The sequence below is a fragment of the Poecile atricapillus genome, chromosome W (assembly GCF_030490865.1).
Source record: "Poecile atricapillus isolate bPoeAtr1 chromosome W, bPoeAtr1.hap1, whole genome shotgun sequence".
Taxonomy (NCBI): Eukaryota; Metazoa; Chordata; class Aves; order Passeriformes; family Paridae; genus Poecile; species Poecile atricapillus.
In genome coordinates this window covers 27,671,724-27,684,661 of record NC_081288.1, presented here as the reverse complement: position 1 = coordinate 27,684,661, position 12,938 = coordinate 27,671,724, and the positions used below count along the sequence as shown (strand labels likewise).

At 43.0% G+C, this 12,938-nt stretch overlaps 1 long non-coding RNA gene across 1 annotated transcript; it reads left to right on the top strand.

Annotated features, from left to right (window-relative positions):
• Positions 1-3,223: 3,223 nt before the first annotated feature.
• On the top strand, positions 3,224-7,035 carry LOC131591386 (uncharacterized). The gene is made up of 3 exons (XR_009280351.1): positions 3,224-4,699; positions 5,438-5,534; positions 6,992-7,035. It is a non-coding gene; the product is annotated as an uncharacterized LOC131591386 (long non-coding RNA).
• The last annotated feature ends 5,903 nt before the right edge of the window (positions 7,036-12,938 follow it).

The following is a 12,938-nucleotide window of genomic DNA, read 5'->3' as shown; positions in this document are numbered from 1 at the left end:
GAGCAAAATAGGAAAAGAAGACAAAAATTGACCTCTCAATTTAAGAGAGGGGCAGAAGTACATTCTGCCTAGAAAATGTTGCAGCTTTGAGGTCTGGTGCCAAATCCCGTGCTTGAAATGTACGTATTTTAGTAGTCGTTTCGATGTCCTGGTTCATGCTGAAAGTACAAACATGGATTGGAGTGAGAGGCTTGTATGTTTTCCCTGCTTTTACCAAGGGCTGGTCAAATCTCTGCCTCCCACTTCCCAGGCTCAGCTCTCCCCTTTTTAAGGGAGAGGTGATCCTGCTCCCTCTTACAGAAAGTACATTCAAATCATTAAATAAAAATTTAGTACACTTGTAGCTTCTAAATGAAATTACACTGAAATTAATGCATTTACATCAGCAGTTGATTTATCCCAGAGTATTGCCAGGATGCAAGTAAGAGCTTCTAGAATGAAAGTATTACATTTTTAATTAAGGGCCCTTGAACTTGCCACATGCTTTGAGCTTGTGGAGAGTGAAATGATGGCAAATCTCTGAACAACTCAGCTCAGCAAAGTATTTACGACTATCTGCTGAAAATGATGGTTGTGAGACAGAGCTTAAGCTAACATGGGAAATCTGTGCTAAAAGAATTACAGATATTGTAGCAACCCAAAGGAAGCATACTGTTCACATTCTTCTTATTACTTTTGACTCTTGTATCCAGTAGAAAAGTTCTTGATAAGCTTTATTGCACTGCAGAGGGTATAAACAATGCATTTTGAAATCTGCTGAGTTTAAACCTAAAACTTATCTTTTCATTTTTTTTTCCTGAATTGTCCCACAGACACAAATCCACACCACACATGTGTTTATAAAGAACAGAATACATTTATTACTGCCATACAATCCCTTCCTGTCTTTCTTTTTTTTTTCTCAGTATTTCCTAATTTATTTTTTTTACTTGCTACAACATTCTTCTATTTGCTGAACTGCAACGTGGTGTTTGATGTCAGCAATCAAAAGGCAAAGAGAGGGAAAAAGTTTTTTTTTTTCTGCTTTAATAGTTTTCATGTTTCAAGATTTAAACCGATTCCTTCAATGGGGTCAAGCAAAAATTTACTCTGTGACAGAGAAATGTACTGAATCAAGAGGTTTTCAGTACAGAGGGTATTGGCCTTCTGATAGAGCTAATGGGACCCTGTTGTTCACAGGATAATACACTTAGTTAACACAATGTGAGCTGGTTTTACAGCTGCCATGGAAGCAAAAGATCACACCAGAAATATAGGTCTGGTTGTGGGGGTTTTTTTCTTTTTTTCTTTTTCTGCTTTTCTCTAAAAAGATCTTGCACATTCTTGGCTTTTTGGCATGAATTCTTTCCTTCTATGTGTAAATAGAAGTCAATTATTAACCATAAACACCAAAATACAATTGATTCTAATGCAACCACTGTGTGTAAAACAATAGGGTAAATCCTCAGTTCCCTACCTTCCTAATTTATACTGACTTATCACTTCTCTTCCCAGAAATTTCCTTGTAAACCCTCACATTTCATTGTCTATGAGGGTTTTTTTTTACTATTTGGTCTCTTGTAGCAAGGGATGCTGACATCAGGCAACACCAGACATTCAGTTCTCATTCCCTTCCTGTCCCTCATGCGAGACCTGGGAGCCTTGGAGAAGGGAACATCACCCCTGATGCTGCAAAGCTGTTAAAAGGCACCAAGAGAGAAGCCAGAATGCAGAAGCTCTGGCAGCCCCCCAGCAGCACACTTTCCCTCCTTGTGCTTCTACATTGCCTCAGTCCCTGGAAAGATCATTTTGGCAGAGCAGAGGTTTATGGGCTGATTTGTGATACTTACTCCAATCTCTTTTTCCATCTCAGATGCCTTCCCTTTGATTGCAGGACAGACATGGGAGAGGGGTGCCACAGGATTCTCCAGATTCAGTGCATGGAGGTGGTCACAAACCACATCAGTGGGGTGTCAGGGAAAGGCCAGTCACCCAGTCCAGCACAGGCACCATAATAAAGGTGCAACCACCTGGGAGTTAAACTAAAACCTTATGAGATGGCTGGACTGGTCATTGTTTCATACACCAGCAGGCCCCAATGAGAAAGGAAGGTTGTGGTTGCCACGATACTTTGTCAGCAAGGACTTGTTTATCATTCTCTAGAAGTGAAGAAACATTTAAGTAGCTTTTAGGGGAAGGCAGAGGGCTTTTCTAGTGGTCAGAAAAGTAACAATTTAAAGGTTGATGTTACTCCTCTGTCCTCAATGTTTCTGTGACTGCAACTTTGTTGCTAATTAAGAATCAGCTTCAAGAAAGCAAAACACAAAGCTCGAGGTGCACAATCAACATCACGAAGGGCCAGAAACATTGGTTCTTTCACCAGGTAATAAATAAGTATTTTGTGCCGATGTATGGGTCCCGTGTGAAGGAGCTTGGCCATGGGTGCTCTGCACAGTGCCCAGGACAAGCTTCTCTGGGTGACCAGGACACTGAGATCCCATGGACAGAGAAAATTCTTTTGTCTCAGCAGGATAAAAAAGCGTTGTAACATCAACCACACAAAAAACCCATTTGCTGCTGCTGCTCCTGCTGCTGCCCTGCACATTGAGCATTGGCCCCCTGTTTGGGACTGGACAGAGGGGACTTTGGCTGGCTGTGCTGGATGTGCTCCTAGCATGCCTGCTGCCTGTCCCCCCTGCGACGTCCTGAGGGTGATTTCCCAAACAGCTCTCTGGCAAAAAGGACACTGCTGCTGGACAAGGGGAGATGCAAAACTTACAACACCAGAGTGAGAAGCCTAGTGAAGTCTGGCAGCTGGATGTGTCAGTTGTCTTGGCAGCTATGCAGGGTTTTTTCTTGTTTGCTGTGCTAGATGTAGGCATCTGAATTCCTGCTAAAGAGGAACAGGGGTGTTCAAAGCCTCTTGTGATTTTGCAATTTGCTGGTTCATATGTGTTCTTATCTGTGGCACTTAGAGAGATATATGGATAAATGTACATGTATATTTATATACCTCAGAGGTATCAGAATTTAATGTGTTTTGTTTTGAATATTCAAGACATCCCAGCATAGTTAGCTCCCGCAAGAAAATTCTTTAAAAATTATTTTCACCTCAGTGAGCATCTTCCACAGAGGAGTGCATCAGCTTCCAGAAGATGAGATGTGTGGAAGATTCCCTGTTGCCACGCAAAGGAACGGAGCCAAGGACTAACAACAGTGGTCTGAACTACAATGTGAAGGGGGAGCACGTCTGTGCTTGCACAGAAGTATCCCACGTCGGTGCAAAATGGGCCCGTGGATTCCTCCATCCCTCCTGGGTATTTCAATTAAAAGCCGAGAAGGAAGTCCAAGAAAATGCCTAAAATGGCTTGAGTCCTTCCTCACGATCTGGAAATGGAAGTCTGCGGTGACTAACTCCAGCCCAGCCACCAAACCCCTCCCTCCCCGACTCTGCATTGCTCTGCTCATTCCCAGCTCCTCTCCCGCGTTTGCAAACAGTCGGCAGTGGAAACGGTGAAGCAGCCTGGCTTCGAGCGCCAGCTCCACACGAGCGGTATGCGACTGCAGCCCATGCCGGTGCCTAACCTAGGAAGAAGTGGTTAAAATCTGACGAGGGCAAGGCTTGATTATAAGCAAAGGAATGACTTTAAAAGAGGCTGCCGCCACGCCTGCAAACAAAGCCCGATTAAATCCTTCCATGGACTTAAACTGGCTTCAAAACAGGCCTCTAACAGCTTCTCCAGTTTAAATAAAAATTAAAATGCTTGTTTGTAATTTCTAAGCCAGTTCAGATGATGCCTTCTGATTTTCTTACAAAGCTAACAGCAATATCCGTAAAGAACAAAATTAGCTAACTGAAAGCTGCATCCCTTACCCACTCAGAGCTGGTAATATGAGCTTATGTGAGCTTTTTTTTCTTTTTCTTTTTCTTTTTTTTCCCTGCTCATTCTGTTGTGGTTATGCATTTGACCTGAATTTGAAGGCATCAGTCCTGAAAGAAGAGTTGCCTGGGCACTGGGAGCTCATGCTCTGATAGTGGGTTACTCCATGGGCATCAGCCCAGTGCCTTCTCTGTTCACTCACATCATTTGACAAGCATGAAGTCTCAGCTCTTCTGCTCAAATTTTAACCATCTAGGTGTAAATACTGAGTGATTTTGTGTGATTTCAACTGTTCATTTCCTTCTACCACCCATCCACCTCACGTAAAAGTCCATCGAGACTTGTTTTTGTGTGTTACCTATCCCACAGGAGTGTGTGATCTCTCCTGGTATCCAAGAACAGTGACAATGCAAAAAAAAAACCCAATAGAATGGGATGCTTGTCTCCCCATTACTGTATTATTCAAAATCTTACAGTTCAAAATCTTACCTTCTCTTTCAGTTTAATTCAGTCACAACTTTTTCCCTAAGGACTCAAAAGAGTCAGAGCTTTCTGTGCTCATGACTGAAGGCTAAGGGAGGATAAATAATCCACTGTGGGGTCCAGGATGCCTTGTTCACTCCTCTTTGGTTGTGAACCACGGAGAAAGATATCCTTGAAATGTTTGACTGCTTCTGAGACAAAGCCCTCCTTGCCCTTCATTCAGCAATATGGGAATCTTTGGGAGACCAAACATGGCTGGAGATGAGTTTATTCACAGGGTGTATGAGGTCTTGGCTGGAGAGATGCAGAGCTGAGCTGCTGGCATATGCCCTACCCAAATTTACTCCTGCCCTCAGGTTTGTGACCCCGGTGACTATTTAATAGTGTAAACCTACCTTGTATATTCCCTGCAGAGCTGATTAAAAAGGATGAACACATGAAGGAACACCTGAGCAAGGATATCACTAGATTAATTCATTATTTCTACTAAGCTAATTAAAGGCAGATCAATTAAGTGATCACACTGAGATCATGATTAAGATCAAATCAATAAATCAGTAGATTCAAATGGTTGATCAGCAGGTTGTATATCTATCAAAATGACTTGTGAGGTTGCCACTGAAGGTATTACTTAGATTTTAATCTTGTCTAGGAAGATTTCAACGACGAGGCAGAGTCTTTTCAGGCTAAAACCCCAGTGAGCTTTCCAGCAGTGAAGAACATAGGCCTTTGAAAGATATAATGATATTGAAGGAGATATCTCTCTTGCTTCAAAGGGGGATAGCCAGTCTTCTTTGGATTTTTTGCCAAGCTGTATGACCCAGGTCATATGGTAATCTTGTTTTCACTGTGTTTGGGGATGTAACGTGACAGGCATCACCACGGTAACTTTCCTTTAACACATCTTAAACCTTAATTTTACTTTAAAATATATTAACATTTATTGTCTATATATACACCCTGTTTCGCAAGTGGCCCAGTTTTTCTCCACTGCCAAAGCAGAAGGGGTAGTTAGGTAACCCTGGCTACTTCTGAATAATCTTGTTTTCAGCTCCAAAACCTGCCATCTTAACTAATTTACTACTTTGTTCCAGTATTCCTCCAAGGGGATTTTTCCCACAAGCACACCTGGTCACCCATTCATACCAATAGAAAACCAAGAAGAGATGGAATCGATTCATTAAAACAAAGGTAAAAATAAACAATGTAATTTCATCATTCCTTGGAGGGTTTAATTCACTTCCATATTTCTTCATTACACCAAGCACAACACTAAAGGCTTCCTCTGGGCACACAGCCTGGAGTCTGATGTGGCCCCAGAACAGGCTGCAGCCTGCCCGGCCCCATGAGATCCTTCCCTCAAGTCTAGCTCATCTTCCTCTGCAGCTAAGGCAGCATGTTCATGTTTTTATTTTGGGTAGTGGATGATACAAAAGAATCACGTTTCTCTTATCGTTATCATTAGCATTTGTACAGGTACAACTTCTACTTAAACCAGCCTTGGGTTCACACTGCAGGGCTGTCAGGCCAGTTATAAACCCTGGTGGTTTGGATGGTATCTGTCATCCAGGTCCCTCATAAGCTGTGTCGGGAAGTCCCACTAGCAAGTGACCTTTAAATTTGCCTGATCAGTTTTGATCATATATCTGTAATATAAAATACAGATGTGTAGGTGGAAGCCTTGCCAGTAAAGGGGAAGTTTTTCTTGCAGCAGAGGTAAAGGGAGTATTACATGCTGTTGGTGGAAATCTCCCAACTTCCAGAAAAATGCTGGGTATCCTGCTCAGCACACAGCTCCTTGGTACAGTTTCCTTGTACAGTTAAAATATTGTGAATTTCTTAATGGAAAACTATTGGGGTGCTAACTTGGGGAATTTTTTTCTGTTACTCTCATGGCTTCTGATCTAAACCTACAAAACACTGTTACATTAATTAGTATTTTACCATTAAAGTTTTCTCAGTATTGACTCTACTTTGGGTCTATTATCATCCCACAATGTCCAGTCCAAGCAAGGGTCAAAATGTATTTGAATTCCCAGTTCATGGAGGCCCCAGGCTTGCTGGTAATGTGGTGGAAGGCTTTCAAATTTCTTTGTCACCAATGTGAATTATAGCATGCCTGAGGCAATATGTGGGCCTTAAAAATAAAAAAAATAAAGAGTAAAATAAAAGATGCTGTGGCTCTCCTTTTGCAGAGACAGCACAAATCAGGGGGTGAGCTCTGCACAGTGCTCTGGTGGAAAGTAATTTCCTGATTTAGGGTGATATGTAGCTAAGGATTTTGACTGATCTCATCTATATATATATTCAGTCTTTCTGAGATACTATTAGTAAGCATAGCTGAAATTTGAATATCTTATTTTATTTTATAAAGCTTCTTTTGTATTATTTTTAGGGAGAGTTATCTCTGTTACTTGCAACATGACACAGCTTTGGGTCATCTGCAGGTTTAATCAACCTAATCTTTCAGGCAAATAATTTACATGAAAGTCATGTACAGGCCTGTGTCCAGGACAGATCCTGGCTCACCCTCACTTGGTCCAGCCTTTCATTTGGAAAATAAATCACCTTTAAAGTCCAGAATAGCACAGGGCTTTGCCACTAGCCCTCCACTAATTTTATCAAGTGTGCTCTTCTTCCTGGTTTAGCAGGACATTGCATGAGAATGGGCCACAGCCTGTCTGGAGCTGAGCTGCTTTACCTCTGGAGTTTCTAACTTCCAGGTTAGTCTGCTTCGGGAGGAAAGCTGGTTGGTGTGGTATAGCTTGGTCTTGACTAATCCAGTTGGCTGCTTGTCATCTCATTGTTATCTCCTGGATGTTTACAAATAAATTCATTATTTGTTCTAAAGAGTTACAGCTAGGCTGACTGGTCTACAATTACCTTGGCTTCACTTGTCTTCCCTTTTCTCTTCATAGGAACTCCTTTGGCCTTTTAAACTTGGGGGGTCCTGGCATATCTATCACTAACTCCCCAAATTAACCACCACTGTCAACTAGTGCTGGGTGAAATTGCTCCTGCACAGTGAAATTGAAAACATTTACCTCATCTGTGTGCTCTCTAACCACTTCTTTCCTTCCAGCTTGCTTCTCATTCCCTGTCTTGGCTGCCTGTTCGGCAGCAATATATTCACTGTAGGCTGATAATAAAAAGAGTATTAAGGACTTTGACTTTACTGAAAGTATTTATCAATAGCTTTTGCTATTTATTGGGTAGCAGAGAAATCCTTTCCCTTACTCATCTTGTTTTTTTCCATATGAGATGAAATCTTGCGTGCATGGCCTCCCATGCTGGACTCAGGAGTGTTCAGTGCTCTTTTTTTAATCAGTGCATGACAGGGAAGATTTTTTGGAGCCAAGCTGGTTGATTTCTGGCCTCTGTTGTTTTTTAATTTTTTTTTTAAAGTTCTTCAGGACTCAGTCTCAAATAGAAATTTGGGCTGCTAAAGACCCTGAGATCACCTCCCATCCACTGCTTGAGGTAAGTCCAGACAACTCAATAGCTGTCCTAAGGCCATGTTTCTGAAGGTCTCTTCCCAAAATCCCAAATTCCACATCTGCTCAGTGATTCTTTTGTTAAGAGGGCCAGCAGGAAGGACTCTGTCTGCACAGCCTCCCACCTGTCTCCCTGAAGGGACATCCTTCCTTTGAATAAAAACTCCCAGCGTCCCTTTTGGGATGCTCCTGCTTCTCCTGGTGTGGTGGAGGTTGGTGATGCTCCTGAAGGCTGAGGCTCTCCTGTGTCCTTTTGGAAGCCCTGTCACTATGGAGACTGTGTGCAGCTTTATGATCTGTTTGTTGTCCACCTCTCTCAATCAGAAACGCTTCTGAAGCTTTTATATTTTCAGTGATTTTCATTCAAATTCACTAGTGGGTGGTTTTGAATTCGAGAGAGAAACAATAGATACACTGTGAGGAAAAACTTCCAGAAACCTATGTGGTTCACTGTTGCACTTGTTTCTTTTTTTAATAATTAAAATAGACTTTTTCTTGATTTTATATTAATTTCATGTCATTGTCATACTGCTCTGAGAACATCAGAGAGAAAGAAAATTTTTTACTTCACCCCCTGCTTTGGATGCAAAACTCACCACATTGCTCCCCATGATCCAGCTGGGGTGGCTGTGGCACTGAGAGGAGCAGCACAGCTGCCCACATGTTCTCCTGCCCCGATTCTCAGGGGACCAGAACCCTTAGGGCCACAAGGCAATTTTTCCCTGGAGCAGACCTGTGGGTAGCCCAGGAAGATCTTCTTGGTGCTCCCAACTCAACTAGGGGATGAATGAAACAGAGGAGCAATGATGGTGAAGCCTTGGAGTGTGCACATGGTAAATACACCCACCTTTGCTCACCTGCTTATCACCAAGGGACATTTCAAACCCTGGTGGTCACTTCTCCCAGCTTATAAGCTAAAGCTTTTACCTGCCAGGTCATAGCATTTCTGACTTGACAATTATTTTAATGAAGGATCACACCTTGGCCCACCCCTCTTCAGGACTTCTGCCTATGTTTGTCAGAGAGAGTTTTTATTCCTTGCCTTCTGCATATTCTTCCACCTGCTCAGACCTCTCTTCCACGGGAGTGAAGATCTATTCAGCTTTGACAAATGTTAGTGCTTCTGCACTATTGACAGTAATATTTTGGGGAGTTATTTTCTTTCAAAGGAATTTAAATACCTCTCATTACATATGTTGCATTTCAAAATTTTGCATCTTGTGCTGACGTGGGAAGAGCTCTTTGGTTGGGAACTCATGGTTTGCTCTGAAGGTTTGAGATATCAGTGAGGAAATCTTATTTCTCAAAATGTAGTTTAAAAAGAGCTGCCACATGACTAATAATAAAAATGTACAGACATGAAGTCAAGAGATTATTGGGGAGAAAAACTGAATGCTTTCATGTACAGAAAATAAGGACTATGGTTTTCGTTGTGTTTTCATGTAGTTTGGTTACTAGCGTTCGTTCATTCTGGATTGTCAAAATAAACCACTTTCTTTTTAGATATCCTAATGTTCTTACTTATACAGCATGACAGGATGCCCTTAGATTTGGTGTTCTAAAACACAGCAGCGTTCCTTAATAAATGTGCTTAAATGGCACAGGGTATCTCAACAGCAGGTTTAGATAAACCTTTCAGTTTTATGTACAGAACCAAAACACTGGGAATCTGTTCTGTTGAGTCCGTTTGGAAAGAACCTTTCTTTTTCATCTAACCCTTGGTGTGGCAATGGGAAGAGACCTGAGGCAAGGAATGGAGGGCCAGGTTTGCACCCAGGATCTCATGGCAGAGCTCAGTACCTTGGCTCAATCTTATCTTTTGCTACAAAGAAAAGGAGGCTGAAAAAACCCTGTTTTACTGTATTTTCATCTTAGGGAGTTGAAAGAACATCAACTGAATTCAGGACAAAACAATCAAAGATCACATCACTGGTGGTTTTTTTTATTTCTTTTTTTATATAACCTGTCTCCAACTATGAAGCCAACCATCTTCTGGTCACCCAACTTTGCTGATAGACCTACTTTCAGTTTCCAGCTCAATCACAAACCACCATTTAACTGGACTGAGTCACAAGCTTACCCTGCAGCAGCTGCTCAAGTGTCTGTTTTCTGGAGCTACAAGTAGCTCCCAGAGTGGTGTGAGCAGGATATCCAGAAGTGGATGGTGATGCCTCTGGGTGGTACAGGCTCTGCAGCTGATACTAATCCCAGTTTTCATGGCACAGTGGGACAAGGAAGAGCCCTGGGGATCCAGAAAGCAAAGCAGAGGAGGACACATCTCCCAGCTGTATTGTTTGGCAGCACCTATGCTAAGCAGGGAAGTCATCTTCAGAATACTGCCAGTGGGAGACCCGGCGATGAGCATGTTCAGCCCCTCATAACCCCAAGAGAGGTGTGTTGTTTTGGGGTCATTTATGCAATCAGGAAAAAGCAGGGATGAGCTGGAATCCTGAGCTCCTCAGAAACACTGCATGGATATCTTAAACCCCAGGACCGGACAGCAGCCAGTGATGTGGGCAGCATGCTAACAGATTGCTGAACTCACTGGGATTATAAACTCCCTCTCAAGATCACCCCTACCCTGTGATCGTGGTTTCTGTGTTTCTCTGAGTGAAGCTGACCCTACAGCCACTTTTACTCCAGCTGGTATTTATTGCTGTTAAGATTGTTGAATCCCTCTGCCTCTCCAGAGAATGAAGTATATCCAACAGCAGCGGATTCTGCTCTCAGGAAATCGCACAGGCTCAGGGAAACCCAGAGATGGTTGAGAGACCCTAAAACATCCCAGCTAGAGGTTCCCTCTCTTGTTTTGCTGATGCTGTCTAGTAGGTCCATGGCGATGTCCCAGCATGCCAGACAGGCTCCAGCCATCATGCTGGAAATGAGGGGAGAGGAATGCTGAGTGAGAAAAGTGCCTGTGTGGCTGCTGCTGCTGCTGGATAAAACATTGTGAGGGGATGGGAAAGGCCATGGGGAAGGTCGTGGGAGGGCTCCTGGAGGCAGCACCTGCCTGAGGTTGCAGCAGCTCCAGGGTGATTCATCCTGGACTGGGAGTAATCGGCTGCTGAAACGCTGAGCCCTGAAACTGTTTCGTCATATTTAGCATTTCCCGCTATATAACACACAACTTTGCAAAGGGCTCTCTGCTCGGTGTTTGGCTGCAGCAAAGCCCTTAGTCACCTCCTGATCCCAGCAGCCATGCGTCAGTCCTGGGAAAGGGAGCGGGCAAAACAGATCTTGCAAGAACAGGCAAATTACTTTTGCTTTCTCAAGGGAAAATCCCCAAACAAACAAACAAACAAACAAACAAAAAAAGAAGATAGTAAGAGGAAGTAAATACTTGAAATCAGCAGGATCCAAAGTGAGCTGCTTTATTATAGAAAAGCCAGAACAATCTACCGGTATGGTATAGCGGTTGAAAGTGCCTGAGTGATGGCTGTGAAATCTTTCTGTTGGAGAAGGTGCACACACTAATGGCAAAACAAGTGATCAGAATTTTGCTACTCCTTGCTGCAGTTTTACCTGACAAGGCTTCTCACTCAGAGCTGAGAAAATAATTGTCCTCTCAGCAAAGCTCCATGGGCCAGGGGACTGACACATCCGGGCTCCAACATGCTCTGAGAGGAAGATAATCCTATAGAGAAGATCTAAAGAGAAAATTCAGCATCATGTGTTTTAAAATGTTTGGTTACATAAAATATTGGTGGATCCATTTTCGAAGACAGGAATTTTGCTCACAAGCACCTGGAGACCTTTATCACATCATTTTGCTCCCTGCTGTACCACCTCAGTCACTGAAGTGGAAAAATTCACCCCCAGAAACAAACAGGTAGAGATTGCAGTGATCACAGCACTCCTGGTGGGAAGCAGGTGCTTCCAAAGATTGTCAGGACCTCCTATCCTGGAACCAGTCCTGCAAAAGAGGCTGCAGCAGGAGCCCCCAGGGACAACACTGCACATTTGCAGAGGTCACTGCTCTGTGCCAGCAGCCAGATGCACTCTGCAATCTTCTAACCTTCAAATGACCTCTGAAGGCGATCCAAAATACCCTCTGCTGTCAATTCAGTGGTGGGGAGTCTCCCACCCTCGGTATGATGTCAAATGTCCCCTATCTTTGGTATGGTGTCATTGGGCTGTGAGACTTCCACACCTCTGGGAGTAAGAGAGACCCCTGCCAAATCTTTTAACCCAGCAGCAAGATTTATAGGCCAGTGAAAGGCCACCCCAGCCATAAACCAGGAAGAAGCCCTTGTAGAAACAACCCTTCTCATTAAGTCCTGGTTGAGATGCATGGTGCAGTGCATCTCTTGTTTGATCTACAGCTCCAGCATCTCCACAGACTTCAACCAACGTCTTGTAGGTGATGTTTTCAAATTTCCTCTCAGTATGATGAAAGACTGAATGTTTAATTTATTAAAAGAAATAATCTCAGCTCCTGAAGCTGAAATTTCAATTTCATCACCTCGCCCAGGAGCTGGGACCTTGGCACAGATGGATAGTGTCTATTTGTTAATCCAGACCCAGAGAGAAGAAAGGAAGAAAAAGCTTGTAGTTAGAGCACAAAAGAGAGAAATTATTTTGGGGGCCTACTCATACCTGAGATTCAAAAAGCACTGATGCATTGAGGCCTTAAAGTGTACTTTCACAGAGGTCAAGTGCATGTCCCCAGCATGGAATGAGCAGAATAAAAATTCACATTAAATTGTGTGATTGAAACCTTGATTCAGAATCACTGGAAGTGAAAACCCCAGAGAACATGAAATGTTGTTAGATTTGTACTACAAGGCTTTGGATTTTTTTCTCTACCCCCTGGTGCCTGATTTTCCTGCAATTAATTTAGTCTATGTTTCTAACAATGTGTGTGCAGAAGGAGGGGGAGCAAATTGATTTTTTTGTTTTCCTTGTATCAAAACAGTATAGCTTGCTAAAGGAAGAGCTTACATTTCAGCCCCAACATGTATCTCTCTTACATTCTGGATAATACTTGAAAGATACCCCAAAGAGTAGATTTTTGCTGAGGAAAAAAGATGTGCACAAAGGCGTGCAGGAAGACCTGTGCACTGCTGCTCACAGAAGACAGGTGAGGACAGGGACCATGTGC